At 41.4% G+C, this 22,092-nt stretch overlaps 1 pseudogene; it reads left to right on the plus strand.

The window, feature by feature from the left end:
• Window positions 1-4,123: 4,123 nt before the first annotated feature.
• Window positions 4,124-21,875, plus strand: LOC139199651 (succinate receptor 1-like; annotated as a pseudogene).
• The last annotated feature ends 217 nt before the right edge of the window (window positions 21,876-22,092 follow it).

Genomic DNA, 22,092 nt, shown 5'->3' on the forward strand with positions numbered 1-22,092 from the left:
CTGACTACTACTGTTTTGATTCAGTGTATAACAATGTATTATATTTAAAATACAAGGTTTTAGATATAAAGGACTTGTTCCCTTTGAGACATAGTGAAGCACAAATGCAAAGTATAAAATGGAAATAACAACACACAAGTATTTCAGAATTATACCGAAGCACAGTGTTTGACCATTATGTCCCTTCAACCAGTAGGCTTCTAGTCTAAAGAGAGACATGCAGTGATGAAGAAACAAGGCACAGTAAAAGGTTTTGGACGCACAGATGATTGCTGCAATTGCAGATAATTTAATGCACACTAAGGTTCCTGCTCACTGCTCTGCTGATGTCTGTGTACCGAGGAGAGACCGAAAAGGAATTTTTGAGGCACTGCTGTCTTGTGCAAGCCAGTGTCCCTCACATCCTCGCTCATTCTGATCATCACAGCAAGGCCATGGATCCATAAACATGTGTCCCTTGTGTTCCAGATCATTAAAAACAGCAATGAGGAAAGGAATTGAGAAAAGAGAACAAAGATAGAAGGAGTTGGACAAGGAGATTTGGATCCATATATCATCTTTGATCCAAGCTGCTAAGCAAATCCAGAGCTGGACTGAGAGCAAAGGAATATCTACTGGAGAACCTTAAGGATCTTACCGAATGGAAAATCCAGCAGGGTGACCCGGTGTGATTCAGAGAGGTTTTCAACATTCGTAACAGACCTCTGCTCTATTGTTGAGCATCTAAGGTCAAATCATTAAACAGATGATCTTAGAACTGAAGCTATTTCACTATGTTCGTGACCTTGCAGAGTGTCTGCATCTTTCCCCTTAGTCTGAACAGCTCTGTGTTCTCGTACCAACATAATCTGTGGCCCAAGATGTGACCACAGTGGAAAATGTGTGAATCTGTCAACACAGAGCGCTATGACATACCAGTAGTGGGATATGTGAATGACCATTGTTCAAAAACCTCATAAACTCTGAAACTCACCACTGAAAATAGCTTTGGTAGAACCACCATTATTTTTCAACTTGTAACTAAAGACAGACATTCTTCTGCTTTTCTTTTTTTTTTTTTTACTTATAATGTATCTGGGCTTTATATTGAGCTCACTAACACACACACTTTCAAGAATACCTTATATACCCAGAGGACTACAGCATGCAAACACATACAGTACATGTATAGTTTATACTTTTATTAGGCAGCTTTGAGTCTCCTGCACATCAGTGCTGAATTATTAGAGAGCAGAGGCAGAGATATACTGTAGATGCTACTGTCACGTAGGTGTCTGGTGGACAGTTTTATCAGGCAACAACAGAGATAGTGAAGGGGGCTCTTAATGAAAGGAGCCATAATGAAAAAGAGGAGCCTCTCCATTTTGAGTTTGACAGGTGGATTTCTGCAGGGGAAGAGCGTACAGAAGCAGTGCTCTTTCAAAGCTAAATGGAGACAAACTGAATATTCAAAAGATTTTTTTGTCTGATCTGCATTATGATCTTTGTTTTTTTGCATTTCATATCCCAGGCTGCAAAAGCTCTTTGCATAGTCCGTTACAGCGTTCAGCACAAACAGCTTCCCACGTCACATTATACACACTGTCAAACGGTGCAAGATACACAAGTAACACAAGTCTCACAGCACCTTTGAAACTTTTGAGTGATAAAGGGTAATATAAATAAAACTACCTTGAGATGTGTCTGGATTTTGAGATAATTCAGCTTTTTTTTTTTCCTATTTTCTGCATGGATCTCTATGTATGACTGAAATGTTAATTATGTACATTTGGAATTAATGTTTTAATTTACAGATCATATTGTTGTATTTCCAACCTATTTCTAACCCTAAGCCCTCATTTTGACCTTTTGTTGTGTCTTCACATGACAGTGTTAAAACATGATTTCATAATGGGGTCCCAGGGTGGAGGACTGAAATTTCCTATTTGAGTCCCAGGGTCACGGCCTCACACTGCTGCAATCATGCTTTCTGTCGCCTGTCTGTGTCTCTGTCGCAACAAATACAGTCGCAAGCCTCAGTGACTGTTAAACCACAAAATGACCCGTAATCAGGAAGCCACGGTTTTACCCACCAGTCAGCTTACAACAGTGCCACTTGGTGCAAAATGTACATTTCTCAAGTTTATTAAGAATTTGTAGTGTTAATGGACAAACTACTGTATATGTAATTTTAGTGCTTTTGAAACGAAAATGCCTCATTAGTGATCACAGTCATGGAAGTGTACCATTGGGTCAAGTTGCTTTATATAAGACTTATATTTCAAATAACATTTCTCTTCCTTTAGTGTGACATGAAGCATATCAGACAAATTTGTGCAACATGATCTGGATGTTTTGCCATTAAACCTTTAAGACCAAACTTTTTACACTATTGCAGAACTCCTATTGCTTTTGTTGAATAAAAACTTTCATTGATTTTAACTATAACATAATCATACATTTGCTGGACTGTACTCTGTGTTTATGGCAAAGTGAATACTGTGCAATTCCATGACAGAAGTTATCCTTTCCTAAAAAGTTACACTATGTTCACCAGCAACACACAAGTGCATGCAAAACCTTCCCAGCATATTCAAATCAGCTACAGTTAAGCAGTATCTGCAAGCTGGAAGAAGGAAAAAAACATATATGCAAAAAAAAAAAAAAACCCAGAGACAGGCAAAAATCAACACTGATATTCCACACGCTTATCAGCTATTTCAAATCTCTCTCAGATATATCCTCGCTTCTGAAATAATCCCCAAACTACAAGTAAGAAAAAAATACAGCAGTAATCACCAGCAACAGGCAGGGAAGTTGTCGGAATCATAACATGTCAAATATTAATGACACCCTGTCGTGTCTATAGAGCAATTCTCCCCTCTCCTCCTCTCAAGAGGCAGTAACAGACAGATAAACAGATCATCTTGTAAGCCCAGTAGCCATCCGCACGGTCACAGAAAAGCTGTCTTACCTGGCTGGCTGTCTGTGTGTTTCTCTCTCCACTTGGTCTGGGTGTATGAGCGTGTGTGCACTCACACACAATCCCTCCGAACAGGAACTGATGAATCTGCACGACTTCAGCCCTGCAGCGTGCAGTGCATTATGGGGCTTCAGTCTCTCTCTCTCTCTCTCTCCCTCCCTCTCTCTGCTGTGTGTGTCTCTCTCTCTCTCTTCCTCTCTCTGTTGGCACGGTGTTAGAGGGGGATGTCCTCGCCTGCTGTCTGGAGAGAGGAGGGTGAACTCACACGCGCTGTGTCCGCGCACACACACACACACACACACACACACACACACACGTACACAATGCAGAAGAAACCTCATGATGACAACTGCCGCGGCTCTGGTTGCCGTGGCAACAGCATCACCCCCCCTCCCATCACCACCTCCCTCTTTTCTCGCTCTTGTAGCTTTTCGGGCTCTCTCTCAGTGTCTGCTATTTTGTTTAAATAGTAAAATAGAGTGGGGGGAAAAAGGAGGTTTCACAAACTGGACACATTCTGCTTGGCTCTACTTCCTCTGCTCTGAGCCTGAGCTAACCAGGTAACACAGAAATGAGGAGAGACTCCTCTGGTCATGTGATCACTAACTGTTGCTTCTGCCTTCTGAGATAAAGAGAGGGTAGTGTGTAGTGAAAGGGAATAGAGACAGACACAGATACTGAGTGTTTATGTGTTTGCTCATGCCGTGCGTGTGTGTCTCTGAGTGTGTTTGAGTGTGTGGGTTGATGTGGTGGTTCCTGGAAGGAGGCTACAGTTCCTGTTTGTGGTTTCTTTCCTTTTCTCTATTGCTACTGCCAGTGCACTGAGGCCTGCAGCCGCTTGATAACACACATTTCAGTCACATTACCAACAAGGGAAGTACCGGACTGACCGGTGAAATGAACGGGCTGTGTGCACACATGCACGCAGACAGACAGACGCACAGAAAGACTGAGCGTGCCCACTGGCGTTATTATTTCAATTTTCATCATTATTCACCTTCCTGGGGGTTGGGTTTAACTGTCATTTAGTGGATTGATTCAGAATGATAATAGGAGCTCAATGGGTTATCAGGAAAGGGAGGGTTGACAGACAGACAGAGGAGCAGAGAGACAGAGGGAGGGAGGAAGAGATAGAGGGATAAGTGCTGTAAAGGAGAGAGAATGAGGGTGAGGAAGAGAAGGAGGCGAGAACTCCTCTCCATGGTCTCCCATGGCGACAGAGTGGGTGGAAGGCCGTGGCTGTCCTTCAGGCCCTGTAAATCAGCAGTTCACAGCTGAGTCCTGCGGCGCAGCCGTCGCACTGGTAACCCCTTGTGCTCAATCTTTCAACATCTAGCCTTCCTGTTTTCTCTCCCACAGCTGTCATCGCTCTTCCCTTCTGTCTTCTCACTCTTGCACCCCTTCCACCCCCACCACCTGCCCATTGTGCTCTCAACCCCACACGACCCTACGAGAATCCGGTCTGCCACCAAAACATACACATTAGATGTTCATATTTAGATCACGATAAGTGATGCTATAATGCCATCAGAGCTGGGAAGATTCTGAGTAGTCAGACCAGTTAAGATAAAACTACATTTCCCACAGTTCTGTTCTCTGTCTTTCTAGTAGTCATGGGAACAGGTAGGAACTGGGATTCACTGAGCATAGATTGTTGAAATCCTTGTGAGGACGATTTAATCAGCGGGCTTGGCAAAGGAAGGGAAAGGGAGCATATTAAGGTATAGACAAGGTGGGAGGCAACAGATGGTTGTAAGTGTGAATGTGCGAGGATACATGCTTGTCCATGCAGGCTGCCAATTCATACTCGCTGCTCTACTTTATTCTTTAGGTCTTTTAGGAATGTGCCACTAAGGTACAGTTTCTCTGCCAGTCTTTCAGCGCTCTGCTTTTCCATGGTGTGTTTTGCCTCTGGAAGAAGCATATATCTGAATATGCTGGCATTATCACTTGAACACTCATGTGCTTCTTGTAATGAAGGGTCCTTGAGTTTGAGGGACACTGAATAACCTGCTCAAATTTGAAAGCCGGGGTGATTAGTCTGCTCTTTAGGACTGATGGCAACAGCAGGTGTCCACAGGCTCCGTGTGCCACATCTATTCATTAGAGACATTAACACTAACCACGTACACACACACAAACACACACACACACGCACACTCAGAGCTCACTGCTCATTGGAACTATTCATTAACAACATCGCAGCTCCCCTTAAGCGCAATGACCATTGATTAGACTTATGCATAATGATGGTGGTGGAACTGCTGGCGTAATTATTATTAACCTCAGACTTTTGTTCACCTGGGTTTTAATTTTTCATAGCACCTGTGTACTGTAGGCACTGTGTCTCCTTCTTATGCTGTATATTAGTAGTAGTCCTACATACAGTATTAGTGGATTACATTGAGCCATTCACATTATAGCAGGAAAAACAAGGCTCTTTAGCTGCATGTGCTGTTCTGTTCATATCACAATCTCTTATGGTTATATGTCACACAATTAGTAGTGATAATAGTAGTTTCATCACTATAGAGACCTTAAGACTGTTGGTTTTGCCCATATTTTTGTTATTGTATATACTGCATAGATACTTTCAGAGCCATTCTTTAATATTTTATCCTCCATTTTTATTCCTAGCACAACGAGTAGCCTTAAGCCATGCTTGGAAAGGTCAAAGCAGCATGGGGGTCAAAGTTCAATACATTTGAACTTTGGGCACAGTGTGTGTCTGAATAAACTACCAGATGACTATCTCCAGAAAGAAAAAATACACTACATTCACAGTTATAGAGATAGCCCACACAAAAGTTGTTTTTCGGAATAATTTGAATATGTCTTTAGAATATTTGTTTATCCTTTCTCAGCTATCAGAGGCTGTAGTCACTACACTACAGTGTAGTGGCAATAGCAGTTGAATTATTTGAATTTGATTAGCTGGTTGGTGTGGCTGCTATTTGGTGACGTCACCAGAGAGCACAATCAGAGTTTCCATAGTTATGCAGATGACACGCAACTGTACATTTCTACTGAACCAAATTATGCTTCATTTATTAACTAACTAGCTGGCTCCTGGCAATAAATAAATAGATGAGTAATAATTTCTTAAAGTTAAAAATATAAAAATAAAAAGAGAAAAGATGTTTAATAATCTGGGAACACTCTTAACTCCCTGGATTAAATCTGAGGTTACACGTCTTGATGTCCCCAGATGTTGTCTTGACGTAAGATTCAAGTCCAACAATAAGAAGGTGACGAAAATACGGCCATTTATAAATCAAAAGGATTCACTTGATAACTGTAAAGCACTTTTTCTGGCCTGCCAAAAAAAAAAAAGCTATTGAGAGGTTTCAACTCACTCAAAACTCTGTAGCTTGGCTGTTAATCGGAACTAAGAGGAGACAGCTCATGTGTCCAGTTCTAGCTGCACTGCACTGGCTTCTTGCAACATTAAGAGCCATCAATAACATGCAATCGTCTGCTGCTGGTTTACTGGAGGTTGCCAGCAACAGCCAAAAGAAAATCAGGGATGCAGCTTTTGTCAACAACATGCCTTCAAACTATGGAGCACACTACTTACACACATCAGGGAGGCCAGCTAACAAATTATTTTCATAACAAAGCTAAAAATTAATTTTTTCATTTTAGCCTTTAACTAGGTCTGCAATGTACAGGCCTGAAATACCATTGGCACTTCACTCTGCATAGCACAGAGCAAAGTACTGCTTCTATGCTATTTATTTTGACTTGTTTTTATTTATTTCATTATATTTATTGTTGATAAGTTTATCTTCCGTTCTATATAATGCACTCTGTGTATTATATTTTATTCAATGATTCTAATTTGTTATGTTCATTTTATGTCTGTTTCATGTAAAGGCCTTGATGCATCGAATTTCGTTGTTGTAAAGCACTTTGTCCTGCCTTTTGTGTATGAAAGGTGTTATACAACTAAAGTTTATTATCATCATTATCTAAACAGCATCGCATTTCAAACGTCTTTTAAAAGAGCATGACTGTGCGTGTAATCCATAAACAGCAGAACTACTGTATTAAAGGCTTGAGTTCCAGCTGCTGGTGTGAGGTTGAACAGGCTTTTAAAATTGTGCATTAAGATAATATTTACCCATTTATTTTTAAACACATCTTCCCTCATATCTATCTGAGAGACAGGGTGGGGATGGGTGAGGGGTTCGATGTCTGTCTCTGTTATAATCAGTCTGTTCCTGCTGAGAGAAACTCACACCAAACAGAATGGGCTTCAAAGTGTTTGATTATTTTTAGTATTCCTTCACATAGATCAACATTATCAACAGTCCCCTCAATATCATCCCAATAGGCTGCTGTAGAGTAATATTAGTTATACATCGTGCTTTCCCCTGAACAAGGTTACATCACCTCTTTGCTCATGGCAAGTGGAAAAAACATTAACAAGATACCCAATCTGTGCAGCATACAAAAAACAACTGCCATATCATTTTAAAGAGAGGCCTGCATAAACAGCATCCAGTAATCTGTTTCCTGCTAAGGCTTGAAACTAAACAGAATGCCTAAATGTTGTCATCACCCGTAAATCAAAAGTTAAAGGCGTTTGAGGCTTAGACACTTTCACCGCACTACACCAATAAATGCCAAGTTCAGCTTCTGTAAGTCATGGAAGCAAACAGCAACAACTCTCAAGAGTTTGGCAATAGTCAGAATAGAGTGATGAACAAGCCATAAACCAGAAAGCCCTTCTTAATAAACAACACATACAAGACAGCTCTCAATGTGAGACCAGATAAACTATAACACTAAAATATATGTAATCTAAAAAGGAGGTTTTCCAGCCTCGATGAACAGTGACTGTGTTGTTCTTTCTTCAGTGGTCATTCCACAACTATGAGGGCAGGAATGAATACCGTTGAACAAGACCACCAAACAAAACCGTAACTAAAAGGCTATAAGTATACTAATTGTTTAGCTACACATTCAGCTCACATCACATAACCCCTATTTGTTTCAATTAAAAAACACTCAATCAAATATGCTTACCATCCTCTTGCTGTCAGCTTGACAACCAGTTCAGCACTGCCGCCCCTGACTCCATCTTTGGAACAGTGATGTGAACTGTGGAAAAGTGTTGGATAGAACAAAACTCCTTGTTAATGACACCCAGGCAGAATGGTGCAATGTAGCTGCAACCTTGTCTGTTTGTAGCAGTGTCTTGCTGTGGTGCAGAATGCAACATACAGTGTGTGCTGCAAGAAGGAACGCTACTGCAGGTGATTCCTCCCATCAGCCATCAGACTCTTAAACATCAGCATCACTGGCTGATGTTAACACACTGAGGAACAGTCCATAGTTACTACATAGTTGCAAATTGGCACTGTTTTTCATTCATATCATTCAATTCATTTCATACTCCTGTCCATACTTGTACATTTTGTGTTCATAGTGTAAATATTTGTAACGTGAATTTCCCCCTATGGGGGATCAATTAAGATCAATAAAGAAAAAAGCCTAAGTGCTTACAGCTAAACCAGAGTACAATGTACAGACAATGTGTTGTAACTGCAGTCAGTTACCTAACAATGCAGAGAAAACAACTTGTACTGTGCAAAGAATATGGACATGAGGAATACCATCTCATCTTCATGTCTCGTTCAAAAACCGATGAAAATGAATAATGTGTATGCTAAAACATTTTCCATCTGAATCTACAGTAGGTCCGGAGGTGTTGACTTTTCTGATAATATAGATCACTCTGGGGTTTGATCCAAACACCTGACCCTGCCTGGAGGAGAGTCAGAGTACTGAAAAACAATGCTGTACGCATGTAGTCTAAAGCCCACAGACATACGCATGCATACACATGAAACAGGGTGAGAGTGAACCATTCTCACCAGATTGCCCTTGGTAACTAACTGTTGGTAAATATTCATAAGGACAATCTCTAGACTCATCGCAACCAGCAAAAAGATGTAAAAATGTGTGAGACGGAGGGGGAAAGATACGGGGAGATAATGATTATTGGAGAGCGTGTTGGAGAAAGAGAACAGATGCTAAGGCACAGAGACAGAGGGGCGAAGAATAACAGTGGAAAAACAGAAACACTGGCTTTATTATTAGTTTTAGTAGTTTAGACGCAGTTAGGAAGTAGTGAAATGCTTTGGTCTAGGAGATGCACATGCATTTTGAAATTAATTGGCAATTATGGTAGCTTAGTAATGCATAAATAAAAGTAAACTTCAGTTTGTTTATGTGGAGATTAATAGCTGATTAGAGATGCATGAACAAAAGTATCAGAGAACATTATGCAACATAACTGAATCACTGACTTTCTGAGCTAATAGGGTTGAATTTTGAGCCCAGATGATAATAACGTGTTGGAAGAGATTCTCAGTGTGCATTCCCAATGTCTACAGTTTGGACTGGATTTGACTGGGAATATCAAACTGCTACTTTTGTTGCAGTGGGACAACCAAAAAAAAATAAATCACCTACAGCAGCCCTCAGGCAATATGACATCAAGAATTTCTGTTTGACTGGACAAACAAATGCCTCATGTGGTCATTGTGAGTCCTCAACACACATACTACATAATCATAAGGCCATGCATTTCTCCAGATGATGTTGTTTATGGTATACTATGGTACACTTTTCATTTCGGAATTCGAAGTCAGAATTTCCCCGAGGATTTCCCCGTGCACACTCCTCCTTGGGAGCTAGTTTTAGATGCACAGTTCACAAAGCAGATCAACCCAGAAGGCAAGGGAAATCCCCGTGGGCACAGCAGATCGTGTCCACTATTTGCACCAAAGAATCTGTAATCCTCTCTTGTCTTCCATGTGTTCTTTTACAGGGGTGATACATAAAGCTACCTCATCTCAGCTTTTTGAGAAAGACCCTATTTAATTGTTTCTGTGAGAAAACAAGATGCTGACCCTCTGAAACTGAGCCCCGCTGCCTCGGTTGGGTTGGATGATCGAGTGACAGTGTACCTTATTTTAAGTAAAGGCGATTCTCCTCTTTCCTTCTGTAATGATCACAAGCAATGTACACACTGTACAGTGTGCCTGCTACCCAACACAATGATCTCGGAGCTCAGTTATCTCACACTGACCACTGGAAGGTGTCACACAGGTGGAAATGGACAAAATGGAGATACAGTGTTCCAACAGCAATGCTCTCAGCAGTTCTGGGTATTCAAAATAAGACTTTCATGTAACTTCATAATTTATTTTGTCTTTACTTAAAGTTTGCTTTGTCAACATGTCACACGCTGCTTTAGCAGGCTTTTATGACACAAAACAGGCCAAACAGATCAGACTGCTTCTGTATCTGATTTCAACTTTGGCCTTCTTGAAAAAATAATAATCATGACATCTATCTCTCCTTTAGCTAAAAATAATTCTGTTTCTAAGAGGTTCTGGCCAGCTTAATAGACTAATTAACTCAAATCCCAGGGGTACTGTAACAGCCAAATGAAATTAAAAAACAGCTCACACAACACTTTGCATTAGAGCCAGTGACTTAGTATTTCTGGTGGTGCCCAATAGTCTGCATGAATATCCCTTTTCTAATCTCTCTTTTTCTCTATAATACATGTACAAACATGCAAATCTCTGTCCCACACAGACTCCCCAACGCAATGATTTTTCACTTTTCACGCCCTTTTCCCCTTTCCTTTTGAGACAGTAATCCCCAGCTGCAGCACTAATAGCATTAGCAGAGCATATCCAATCCCCTTAGTACCCTGACAGGGAGCACAGAGCTCCTACACTGAGACAGACACTCTGGGGGACTACACTACCCATACTGCCTTAGGAAATCCATGCACATTACTCAGCTCATTATTGATTAAAGTAAACTAAAACAAAGATTAAATGAAGAGTAGAAAGGCGTGCAGTAGACACTGGGACGCAGTTCAGCAAAGTGCTTTTCTGGAGGGTGGGTGGTGTGGAGTACTGTGAGAAAAGACAGCAACAGACAGGATGAAGAGGGTTATCTAGAGAACAAGGTAAGCGCAAAGTGACAGGGAGAGATTTGTAGGGAGTTTGAAAGATCGCGAAAACATGCCATGGAAAACATGAGCAAACGCTGTCTCTGTGGAGGCAGAGGGATTTAAATATACAGTGTCATCAGAAAGACTGTCACTTCATGTACAAAGCACAGCAGATAATTACCCCCCACTGTGGGCAACAACAACGTGATCACTGTATTGATATTTTATTGATAGGCCTACAGCAATCTACCTAAGCTAATTAGTTCTGCACAATGCCTCATTCAGTGTGAATAGTATAGTGGAGAAATGCAATGCGCAGAAATAGTCCAATGAAGCAAAATGCCATTTACTGTGGGCTAGCTCGTGTGTACATATGTATTCATAACTGTACAAATTATGAAAAAATGAATTCATGCATGCATGTTCATGTGTTTTGGATTAGTAAACAACATGGAACGATGTTAACATGACATTTTGCATTGGGGTTCAGCATAACAGCGTCGTGGTGCGTTTGGAACTCAGCGCATTGTTTCTGAATTATTCATTCACACACAGAGCAGACAAGCATTTGTATGTAAATGTGTTTGTCTGTGTCTACATGCGTGTCGTATGTACATGCATGCGAAAGAAAGGAAAAGAGAGAAGAGAAAACATAGATAGACAGACAGATGGACGGTGGTCCATCTCCCAATGGTCCATTAGCCCCACAGTGCAAACAAACCTTGTTCTCAAACACAGCCTTCTAAGGCAGAGCAACCACCAAGCCAACCAGCAGATGACTTGTCCTCCTTCCTCCCAGTCCCTTGTTAGCCAGCCTGCCAACCACACTGCTTCATGGCTCCATCCCCATCTCTTAGGCGTTACCCACTGCTCACAGTGAGTCATTGACTTGAAAACAGGCTGCAGTCTGCCACAGCATCAGCTTAAAAGTAATCATTCTACTATGCAGAGTCAATATTGTTCTGTTTTTTTTTTTCTGTGTGTGTGAGAGAGGGAGAGACAGGGACAACTGTGTAGACACAGAGAGGAAAGACGGAAGCTTCAAAGGAATGAAGGGAAAAGGAAGAAGGAAAAAAAAAGCGAAGCAGTTGTGTGTCAGGCCTAAGAATGAGCTGTAACCTAATGAGTCTAGATGAAAGCTGACTGTCTGAGCTAACTCAATTCTTTGCTCTGCTAGTCACAGTTCTTAGCTTAATGATGTTTGCTCCAGACTACTGATGCCACAGCCAGTGCTGGGTTGCCTTTTTTTGGTCATACGCTTTCCTGTGACCCTCTTCGTCGCTTGCATGTGTAGAATGTTGAACTTGGCTCAGGTCGCACAGGAGCTGACATCACCCACACTGTGCAGCAGACATCCGTTTAAGACATGTTTAGAGTGCTTAAACCACCGGCATGCCTCTATCCTCGCTCATATAAACACAGAATGTGGCTGACCATGTGCACACTTGTATGTGTGCACAGTGTTTACAGAGAGCAGATAAAGAAATATAACCAGAGCAGGAGGTAGGGTTGCAGTCTGCGGGGTTGTGGTTAAATACAGAACAAGAATGAAGCAACACAGAGGAGACGATGTTCCAGGGAGGTCTTTGTAAAGGGTATCAGAGATTTTGAGGCGCAAGGTGTAATGTGTACACAGAGGTGAGGAGGAGGCATGATTCTTGCCCAGGAATGCTGTAAAGCTGTTTGTAGAGTCAGCAGGCCAATGAAAAAGCTTAGGTATTGGAGATTTGCCAAGGCAGTGATGGGAAAAATGAAGAAAAGAAAGAAAGAACAGGAATAAAAGAAAAGAATAGGATCCATAAAGAGAAGTCTCAGGCGTGTTTGTCCATTGAGGGGAGTTTTACGCTCACCATAAGAATGCAGTCTCAGGTTAATGAAATCTGGAAAGCTCTCAATAGAATTGAATCAAAGCCCTTCCTGCCCTACTGCGCCATTTCTACCATTTCCATCTCCTCTGCAGAATGCATTCATCCTTTTTGTTTCATGCTGTATATCAGCAGTTCCTGAGCACATTTCTAGAGCCATCTACCAGCCAGGTGTCCCTCTATAGAACCAAAGTTATACATTAAACAAATGCAGAGGGAGTGAAACAAATAACGCTGTGAAAATAAGACGGTATCCAAACACAGTCCAATTAAATACTACATCATACATACCAATAAAACAAAAGGGTCTGATTGTTTTTTTTTTTAGTTTAACCTTTGAATTATTGGCAAATTAATATCAAATCATGGCAACTCAGTTGATATTTACAGGTTTAAGGACACCAGATATATATGGAATAGATGTCATGGAGGTTAACTCAGGAGTCAGAAAGGAGGCGTAATATAATCATGATGTGGTGTTAATAGAAATATAGGTAATGTGACAGCATGTAGTTGCTAGAGAATGCAGTGTAAGTGGTGCAAGAACTATTGTGTTCTAGCGGAGGCAATACAGACGATCTCTAGTAAACAAGAATAAGTCTAGCGCTGAGCTAGTGGCTATGTGAGGCTGTGTGTAGGCACGGCTTTGAGCCAAACACTAATGTTGCTACAATGCTAACTTGACGAGGTTGCACAGGCATAATGTTTACTATGTTCATCATCTTGATTTAACATGTTAGCATGTTAACATTTGGCGATCAGCACTAAATACATAATACAGCTGAGGTTGATGGGAATGTCATTAGCTTTTCAGGTATTTTGTCATAAATCACATCACCATCATCCATAGGATTTGTCCTCTGAGCACCATGAGAGTCTGTGCATGTTGTTGAGATATGTCAGTTCAGACCAGAGCAGTGGACTAACCGATATTACCATGCCTAAAGCCATGCCACTAGCAAAATGTGGAAATATGAGAATTAAGAGGAGAGACATTAAATTGGTCTGACTCGTATGAAAAGACAAGACATAGCAGTGGTTTGGATAACAAAGCAAATGAGGAACTGCAGCACAGAAAGAGTAGACAATCTATGCAGGTTCATTTTAGATTTATCTCCAACTGAGCAAAAATCCAATTTAGATCCACCCCTCCTTGACCACATACCCATGCAGGCTCCCCTTCATGGTGCAACATAACTCAAGGACAGTGAGTCAGCCAGTCAATATGAGGCTAATCTAATCCATGGTGCTGAAACCTGAGCTGCCATGAAACAAGCAGAGAGCTGTGATGTCACAGGGCGAGACCTCCAACCCGTCTACCTGCTGAGAGAGGCAATGAGAGGGAGAGGAGGGGAGGCAATGAGAGGTGGGAGAAGGGAAAGACTGCTTCCTTCCTTGTAACAGTGACAGGTTTTTTTGTTTTTTTTTTCTTGTCTGTGCGCAGCAGAGCACAACGTTGAGATATTAGTATCATGCCACTCATAATCACCACCTGGGGAGGAGTGAGGGCTGAAGAAGGCAGAGCAACTGACCACGGAGGACGAGGTTAGAAAACAGAGATGGAGAAAAGAGGATGAGGACACACTGGATCAGATGCTTTGCCAGTGAAGGCCGCAATCATATGCGCAACCACAAACAAACACACACAGACATGCATGAATGCATTATTTACTGTATCTGACTTCTCACTGTATTTTTGTTACAGATCTCTCCATATGAAAAAACAAACACGATAAACCCTCTTGACCACAGAACAAACATCTAAACTATTGTTCTATGAACACCTCAAAACATGATCTCTCCTTATTTCCTCTCTTTATTTTCTTAAAACCAACCAGACTGAGGCGAATTCCTGTGGGTGTGTTATTTAGGAGAACTGTTGACCGATTCGGCAGCAGCTGGCCAAGTGAGTCCTGTCCTTTGGTGCCAACACATACAAGCCAGGGAGTCAAATAAAGACCCCATAAGGAAAATTCATCATTCTCCACCTCCGACACTGACACCTGATATGGGGAGGTATTTCATATCTAAGCTGTCAGGGGTTATTTTTGTCAACTACACTTAGTTCACCATCTTGAAATTGATCTCACCAAATTTACAGTGAAATACATCCAAATTATGTCAGTGCTCAATGTATTGCTTTCCTCCAGGCGCCTATTGCAAACTCTTTTCTTGAGTGTGGGGCCAAATTTCAGCGACGTCCTCTGTGGTGCTGAGATTTCCCAGTCCCCTGACACTGTGTGACACCAATTAGGCAGCTGCGGATATGACAAGCTATTGGTCCAAACGCTGTAACTGACAAAAAAAACCCTCTCTAGCGGTGTTTCTTTGTGTCTGATATTATAGTGAGAAGTGAGGAAGCAAAACGGAGGCAAGTCAAGAGAATTACAATGATGAGGGGGGGGGATCCTCAGAGGAGCGGAAAAGGGAGAAAAAAAAAAGAGGAAGAGGGGGAACTGAGTTGAAGCTGAAAGGGAGTAAAGAACGGCTGATGATGCAAAGGGAAGTTTTCTGTCATCAGCCCACACTTGACTGTCAGCTGACAGAGCTGCCGATTCAGGCCTCAGAGAAATGGAGTGACAAGTGAGCTGATGTGCCGTTGAAGTACTTGGAGCTATAAAGTGTACTTTCCCCCTTGCTGTTTAGAGTGATGTACAATATTTTACAAAAACCACAGAGGCTCAGAGGCTTAGAACACGCTCATTGTTGCTACTAATCTTGCTAAACCATTACAATGTGTTTTACAAAATATAACGTGTTTCACAGCTCCCAGGTTCCCCCACAGTAGCGGTATGATGTCATCAAGTCAAGACACAGAACAGGAGCGCCATTATTTTCTGTTCAGTGCCGTAATGTTCACATCTGTAAAACCTGGTGATGCTGTTAATGAAACAGTGGAGGACTGAAAAGGCCTTGAGGTGTGTGTGTGTGTGTGTGTGTGTGTGTATGTGTGTATGAGCTTGGAAAACAACTCCTGTAAAGAAAACGTACCACTGCCACCTGCCGAAATGAATGATAACTATTCACGTGAACTTCGCATGACGACAACAGGCAAATCACATGCAGATGTTGCTGCTCGGAGCGCACCCCTGTGTGTCACACAGCTGCCAGTTTAATGCAGGAAACAAGTCTCGTAGCTTGTGAATGATCCACAAAGGCTCACTCAAGCTACCGTTTAGGAAGACTAAAAGCAGGCTGACTGACTGCTCATTATATGACAACATATGCATACACTAATCATGCATTATCTTACAATATGCTTTGGGGAACAAACACGTCGGGGCTGTGTTAAAGCAGAAATAGAGCACGAGCTGCACACACAGATGTAAAGCATCTGGACACAGCTACGGCTTGAAATTAGCTGTGCTTGACTGACCCAGAGAGCTGACTATCAGAGGCTGAAGTGAAAACATGGCAGGGTTAGATATTAGCCCGTGCTGAGGCCAGGAAGTCTTAGCTCTGCAACGTGTCCAGTGACTAGCGTAGCGATTAGCTGACGGTTAGCTGACCCGACGGTGGTTTTGAATTTATACGTCCCAGTAGACGGCAGAGGCAGTCATATCAGTAACACCGAGAAAGCCTGACACAGCATACACCATCAGCGTGTGTAAAACAAGCCTCTGGAGCTGCCGTGACTGAAAATGAAATAGATCCACACGAGAGCAAAGAATACAAAAAGATGTGTGGGAGGCACAGGGTTCAAGCTGAGGGGGGCTGCAGGTCCCACAGACCACCTGTAAGACTTAAATTAGTAGAATATGGGGGGTCCTGACTATTTCATTACACTTTCTTTTTCAAAATAGGTGCCCTCAGCTGAGTTCTCACTTTGTCAGTTTTCATCAGGGTTTCAAAGTACATTTTTTCCTCGAAAAGGTTTTAAACAGTCCAACGGGTGGCCTGCGATTTTGAATAAAGCAATATCCTTAAAATGTTACTTTATGTTACAGGCTGACAATGAGGAAGTGGCTGGGGAACTAAATGTGACAGTGCTCAAGCTTAACTGGTTCTCTCTCAATTGGCCAAAAAATGGGTGACATGGACTCAATGAACATGCACATATAAAACAGGAAAACAAGGCCAGTTTGGATGCTTTTGAGGGCATTTCAAATGCAGTTTGCATAATTGGCCACAACTGTGACCCCCAACAAAGGGACGAGAGCAGGTGAAGCCCTCGATCTCACCCCTGTCTGAGCATGCCAGTTTGACTGCTGCTCAAACAAACACTGGATGAATTATTGAAACACCCTCTGACTCAAGTCTGAGAACATATTTGAATTTTAAGTTTGGAAGAAAATAAAGGAGACAGGATTGAAAAAGACTCAGAGAGGAGATTAAAATAATGATAAAGGAAGATTATGGGGGAGAGGAAATTCTAAAAAGACAAAACCACGAGCTCAAAAAGAGCAGATGAGGCGGGTCATGTGGAGTGCAAAGAGAGAGCAGACAGGTAGAGGACTTTATGCTGCACTCATGTGATACACACTAAAACACTCATAAGCCCACACGCTACATCTGGTTTTAATCCAATTAACTCACTGTCAAATGTGAACCATGTTGATAATTAGTGTGGAGTTGTGGTGATAAAGCTCTAAGTGTGTCACCTTCCAGAACTGGGACAGTTTAAGCTACAGGGGCTAATGGGAACACTCACTCACAATGGGCCAGCATGAGGCACACACTCACACACTCATCATTCACATGACAATTTACTTAAAATAACACCCACACACTGTTGTCAGGCCACCTAATTTATTCATATTTTACAAGCAGGATTCGTTTTTTGTTGTTTCTCTAAGGTCACTCTGTCGTTTCTCTCTCGCTCTCTTTCTGTTTGTATGTGTGTGTGGGGGGGGGGGGATAAATCATCCATCTAAAGGTACAAGGGAGGAATAAGCAGAAGTGAAACTAGCAGATACAGCTCATCACCTCTTCATTTCTTTATTGCACACACACACGCATGATCACAAGTTAAGAGGACACTGTGACATGAAGATTGGCACAGCTCTACCCTCTACTAACAGATCCATCACAAGTTCCATTAACTATTTCTCTTCTGCCTCACTGTTCCTTATTCTGTCTCAGTCTTTCAGCTTTTTTTCCATTTAACAGACAACAACTTGGACGTATTCAAAATCATCTGACTGATTCATAACTTCCATATATTATTCTGTTCTTACCCAACTAAGGTTTTTCATTTGTGTCCTTTTTTTTTGTTTTTGTGTTGTTGCTACATAATTCCATCAGTGTAATTTTCCACAAACATAAGCCAAGACACTTGTGGATTTCTGGCTCACTAGCAGAGCATTAAACTAATACTGCCCTCTGCTGGATTCAATTTGTGTCACAGGATGTCTGTCATGAATGTACATAAATGCCCTACTTATGATTTATACACTATTCCCACCAATTTGAATACATTTTCCTTTTCTGGTGGGTCTTGGAGGACTGGAATTTGGATAGTTTTGGTCTGTTGGTTTCTTGTAGCAAACACAGATAAACCACAATGACTTCTCACAGTAATAGATTTATAGGCTCCTTTTGTATCCCTCTCACAACTCCACAAACACTTACAGATACAGATGGGCAGGAGACTGTTGTTTTTTTCAGTAGCTGCATTCAAATTTAAATAAGCTGGTACACTTGGAAGGTAGTTTAGTGCAGTGGTTGCCAATCTGGAAGTGGGGCTGGCACACGGGGTCCCAAGACAGATCTGAGTGGTTGTGAGATGAATAAAAGAGAGAAAAAACACATTTCTGCTACGCAAAAAGTCATGTTTATATATTCTGGCTTTTTGTCTTGCAAATTACAAGCTAATTTCACTCCTCGGGGCTCACAGGGGGTCACACTGCTTGTATTGTAGTTGTGCTTGTAATTCTTGAGAATGGCTCTAACCCGCACAACTATACACGTCTTATGGTCCTTTCATTTTCCGTTAATCCACCTGCTGAAGTCATGTCCTATTTGTCTGAAACAGAGATATGAAGAAATATGGCACCAGTAGGGGTGATATATTGGCCAGTATCCAGATTCCCTCTGCAGGGCTCGAAATTATCAGAGGTCATAGAAAGTTCATAAAAAATACAAGAGAATAACATGGTGTGGTGACTGGGAGTCTAGCACTGGCTCAGGCTCTTTATGTTTTTTCTCTTCTACCTCTAACATTAATACTGAATTGAGCTTTACTGCAAGTCACTTTCGATCATTTTCAACTGCCAAATGCTGTAAACATGCACACAGCATGCAGTTAGATTTGACCTACAGTGATGAGTTCTTCCATTTTCAAGGGCAGACAGTCACTTTGACATGTTCAAACCTGAGAAACCTCCAGAGGGTGTGCCACACAAAGACAACAGTTAGTAAGGAAGGACTTCAGAAATGACAACAACCTTTTAGCAGTATTTGCTCCTCTGAAGACTGCAATACTCTGTTTGCCTGATCTGCCACCAGAGGGAACTCTCATCATATGAAATGGCAATAAAAACACTTTCATGATACAATATTAAAAGATATTGAGGAATCATCAGATATAAAATAGGATTCTGTGTTACGATTATGATTGATAAATTATATGAACCAAAGGCTACTTTAGCACAAGTTACCCCAAGTCCGTAATAAAAATAAAGCTCATGTCACTGTCCCACTGTTGGCCTTCACTAGAGGAAATCTTAACACTATAGTACTGAAGCACAGGAATGCTGAAAGATTACTCTTGATCCCATAGTAATATAACCAAACAAACCACTGTCAGTCCCGGGCTGGGTTTCTTAAGGGCATGCCCATTCTATTATACCTAGCTTACTTTCTCTGCAGGGTAAAGGTAAAAAAAATCTGCCCTGACTATGTCTCACATGTCTCTCAGCAGTAGATCATGTGCTTTCTAAAGGCTTACCAACATTGTAAGCTTTGTTGCCAAAATATACTGTAGGCTCCCTATCAGAATCAACATCACCAAGATCAGGGTGTGTTATGCAACCACAGGAAAAGCACTTGACACCATAGATTGAAAATTCAACACTGTGGTATTGTTTTGTTATCTGCATATGTTCTGAAGCAAAGGGAACGATTTATAGTTGTACTTCGCATCGTGTTCACATTACTAAAGCCTCTCAAATATAAGCGGGGATATTTTCATGCATTTTTTGCTAATGATTATCATTATAAGTGAGTTAAGCCGTTTACTCTTTTCTGATGTGGAGAGAGGATTTGAACGTTTCTCAGATGTTTTTAATGAGCATGTCAAACCGGCATGTGCGGTTTCAAAGGACCAGAATTAAAGACGCCTTCTGTCTACAAGCATTCAAGATGAGGATCAGGTTTGTGTTACATGACTCCCAAACAGGTTTGTAACAATTGCATGAGATAAGCTGAGAAAGCCACATCCTCGACTGCCATTAACATATTAACAGATTCGTCTAATAAGCCAGGAATTGTGTGGTAAACAGTTTAATCTAGCCCTAATTCCTTCAGAAAGAAAAAGTCGTACATGCACGGAAAATGCAACTTGCACTGAGATGGGGATCTATTACACATAGTCTAAATAATGTTGGAACATCTATTGTATGAATAGCAAACATTTTATGATATAGTTTCATTTGAAATATTTTTGTATTTAGACCTGGTCTCAATTTTTGTTGGACATTTCAATACTACTCTCTACATATGGATGAGATCACGCATGCTAAAGAATAATGTGCTGTTGAATTTGTTGACTTAAGTAAAGCAGTTGATACTATAAATCAAGCAATATTTTACTACAGTCATGTGGACTTGATAACTCTGCTGGAAACTGTTACGAAACACAGCTACTATAAAGTAAGTACCCTATGAGATTGTGTTTGGTTTGTATCATTTTTCTATGCTGAATATGCAAATGACAGAATGACTATTGTGGTCCACCGATTTCATATTAGAGGCACAGGTATTCTTAGTGTTTACTGTTTCTAGTGTACAGATAGATAGTGGCTGAAGCTGGTCACGCTTGCACACCCCATTCAGGCTACCAACTACTGTACTAGAACCACTACAGCATGGTAAGTCTTATCCTAACACATATAATATATAATATTCATGTATATAGTATTTAGCTCTGAACCTACAATTTGTCTCTACTGAATCTGCTGAAGATTGTCCTTAATGTTCAGCTCCAAGTCATAAGATTTTATTTCTATCATTACTCATCCGTTTGTCTTCTCCTTCCCCCTACTTCCCTCCCTTCCCCTTCCTTCTCTTCTTTATCTTCTATTTTCTTGACTCCTCTCTTCTCCACTCCTCCACTCTTCTCTCTAGGTGCTCAGTTGTACAGAGATAGATGATTTGTTGGAGATGTACTACCTATCACCGTTTTATGGCATAGAGTTCTGCACTGGTTTCCCTGGCAACCTTTTGGTTGTTCTAGATTACATATTTTGTTTGCAAGAGTGGCAGAGCTGCAATATTTACATATTCAGCCTGGCAATCTCTGACCTTATTTTCCTCTGTGCACTGCCACGCCTCTCGTACCTTTATGCAAATCACCAATCAGAGACCAGTCCCCACGCCTGTGTAATCAATCATAAAATATCCAACCTGTAACCACTCCACGCTGAGGCCACGAAAAGTCCTGATCACGACAGGGCTGAGCTGGTTAGCCGTCAATGTGAATGTTGCTCCAATGACAGCACTGATGCTTCAGGACCTGCAAAACAGAAACTGGAAACTGCAAGCCTAAATGCCAGCGTAAATGCAGACAGTGCATTAGACTAGGGCTAACCATGACTGGCTACGTCCTCCTTCTACTTGGACTTTGTGTTTTTTCCTGCCAAACTGCACATCTGCTCCGTGTCCATACAAGGGCTCTACAGTGCAGGACAACATCATACAAGCAGCCTCTCAGGGTTGTTGCATCAGCTGCAGCTATGTTTCTGGTCCTCTACACTCCCTATCATGTGCTGAGAAATGTCAGAATAGCATCTCGGCAGGTGTGGGCAGGGCTGCAGATTTGTACGAGAAGGTACATAGAGGGCCTGTATATTTTGACCGGATCGTTCTTGCCTTCTTGCACAGTGTCATCAACCCCGTCTTCTAAGAGAACCAGCCTGACAAAATATCCCTGAAGAAGATCCCTGCATATGTACAAAATCTGCACAATACAGTACACCCACATGTTCATCAGCTCCATCTTTACATAATGAATTTCATTAAAAGTTTTGCTAAAGTTATATTTTCCTTTACTTTTGCTTTATTTTGTTTTATATTTTACTTAATACATGCATTAAAATATTGTCACACTAATTAATAGTATT

The sequence above is a fragment of the Pempheris klunzingeri genome, chromosome 4 (genome assembly GCF_042242105.1).
Source record: "Pempheris klunzingeri isolate RE-2024b chromosome 4, fPemKlu1.hap1, whole genome shotgun sequence".
NCBI classification, from domain to species: domain Eukaryota; kingdom Metazoa; phylum Chordata; class Actinopteri; order Acropomatiformes; family Pempheridae; genus Pempheris; species Pempheris klunzingeri.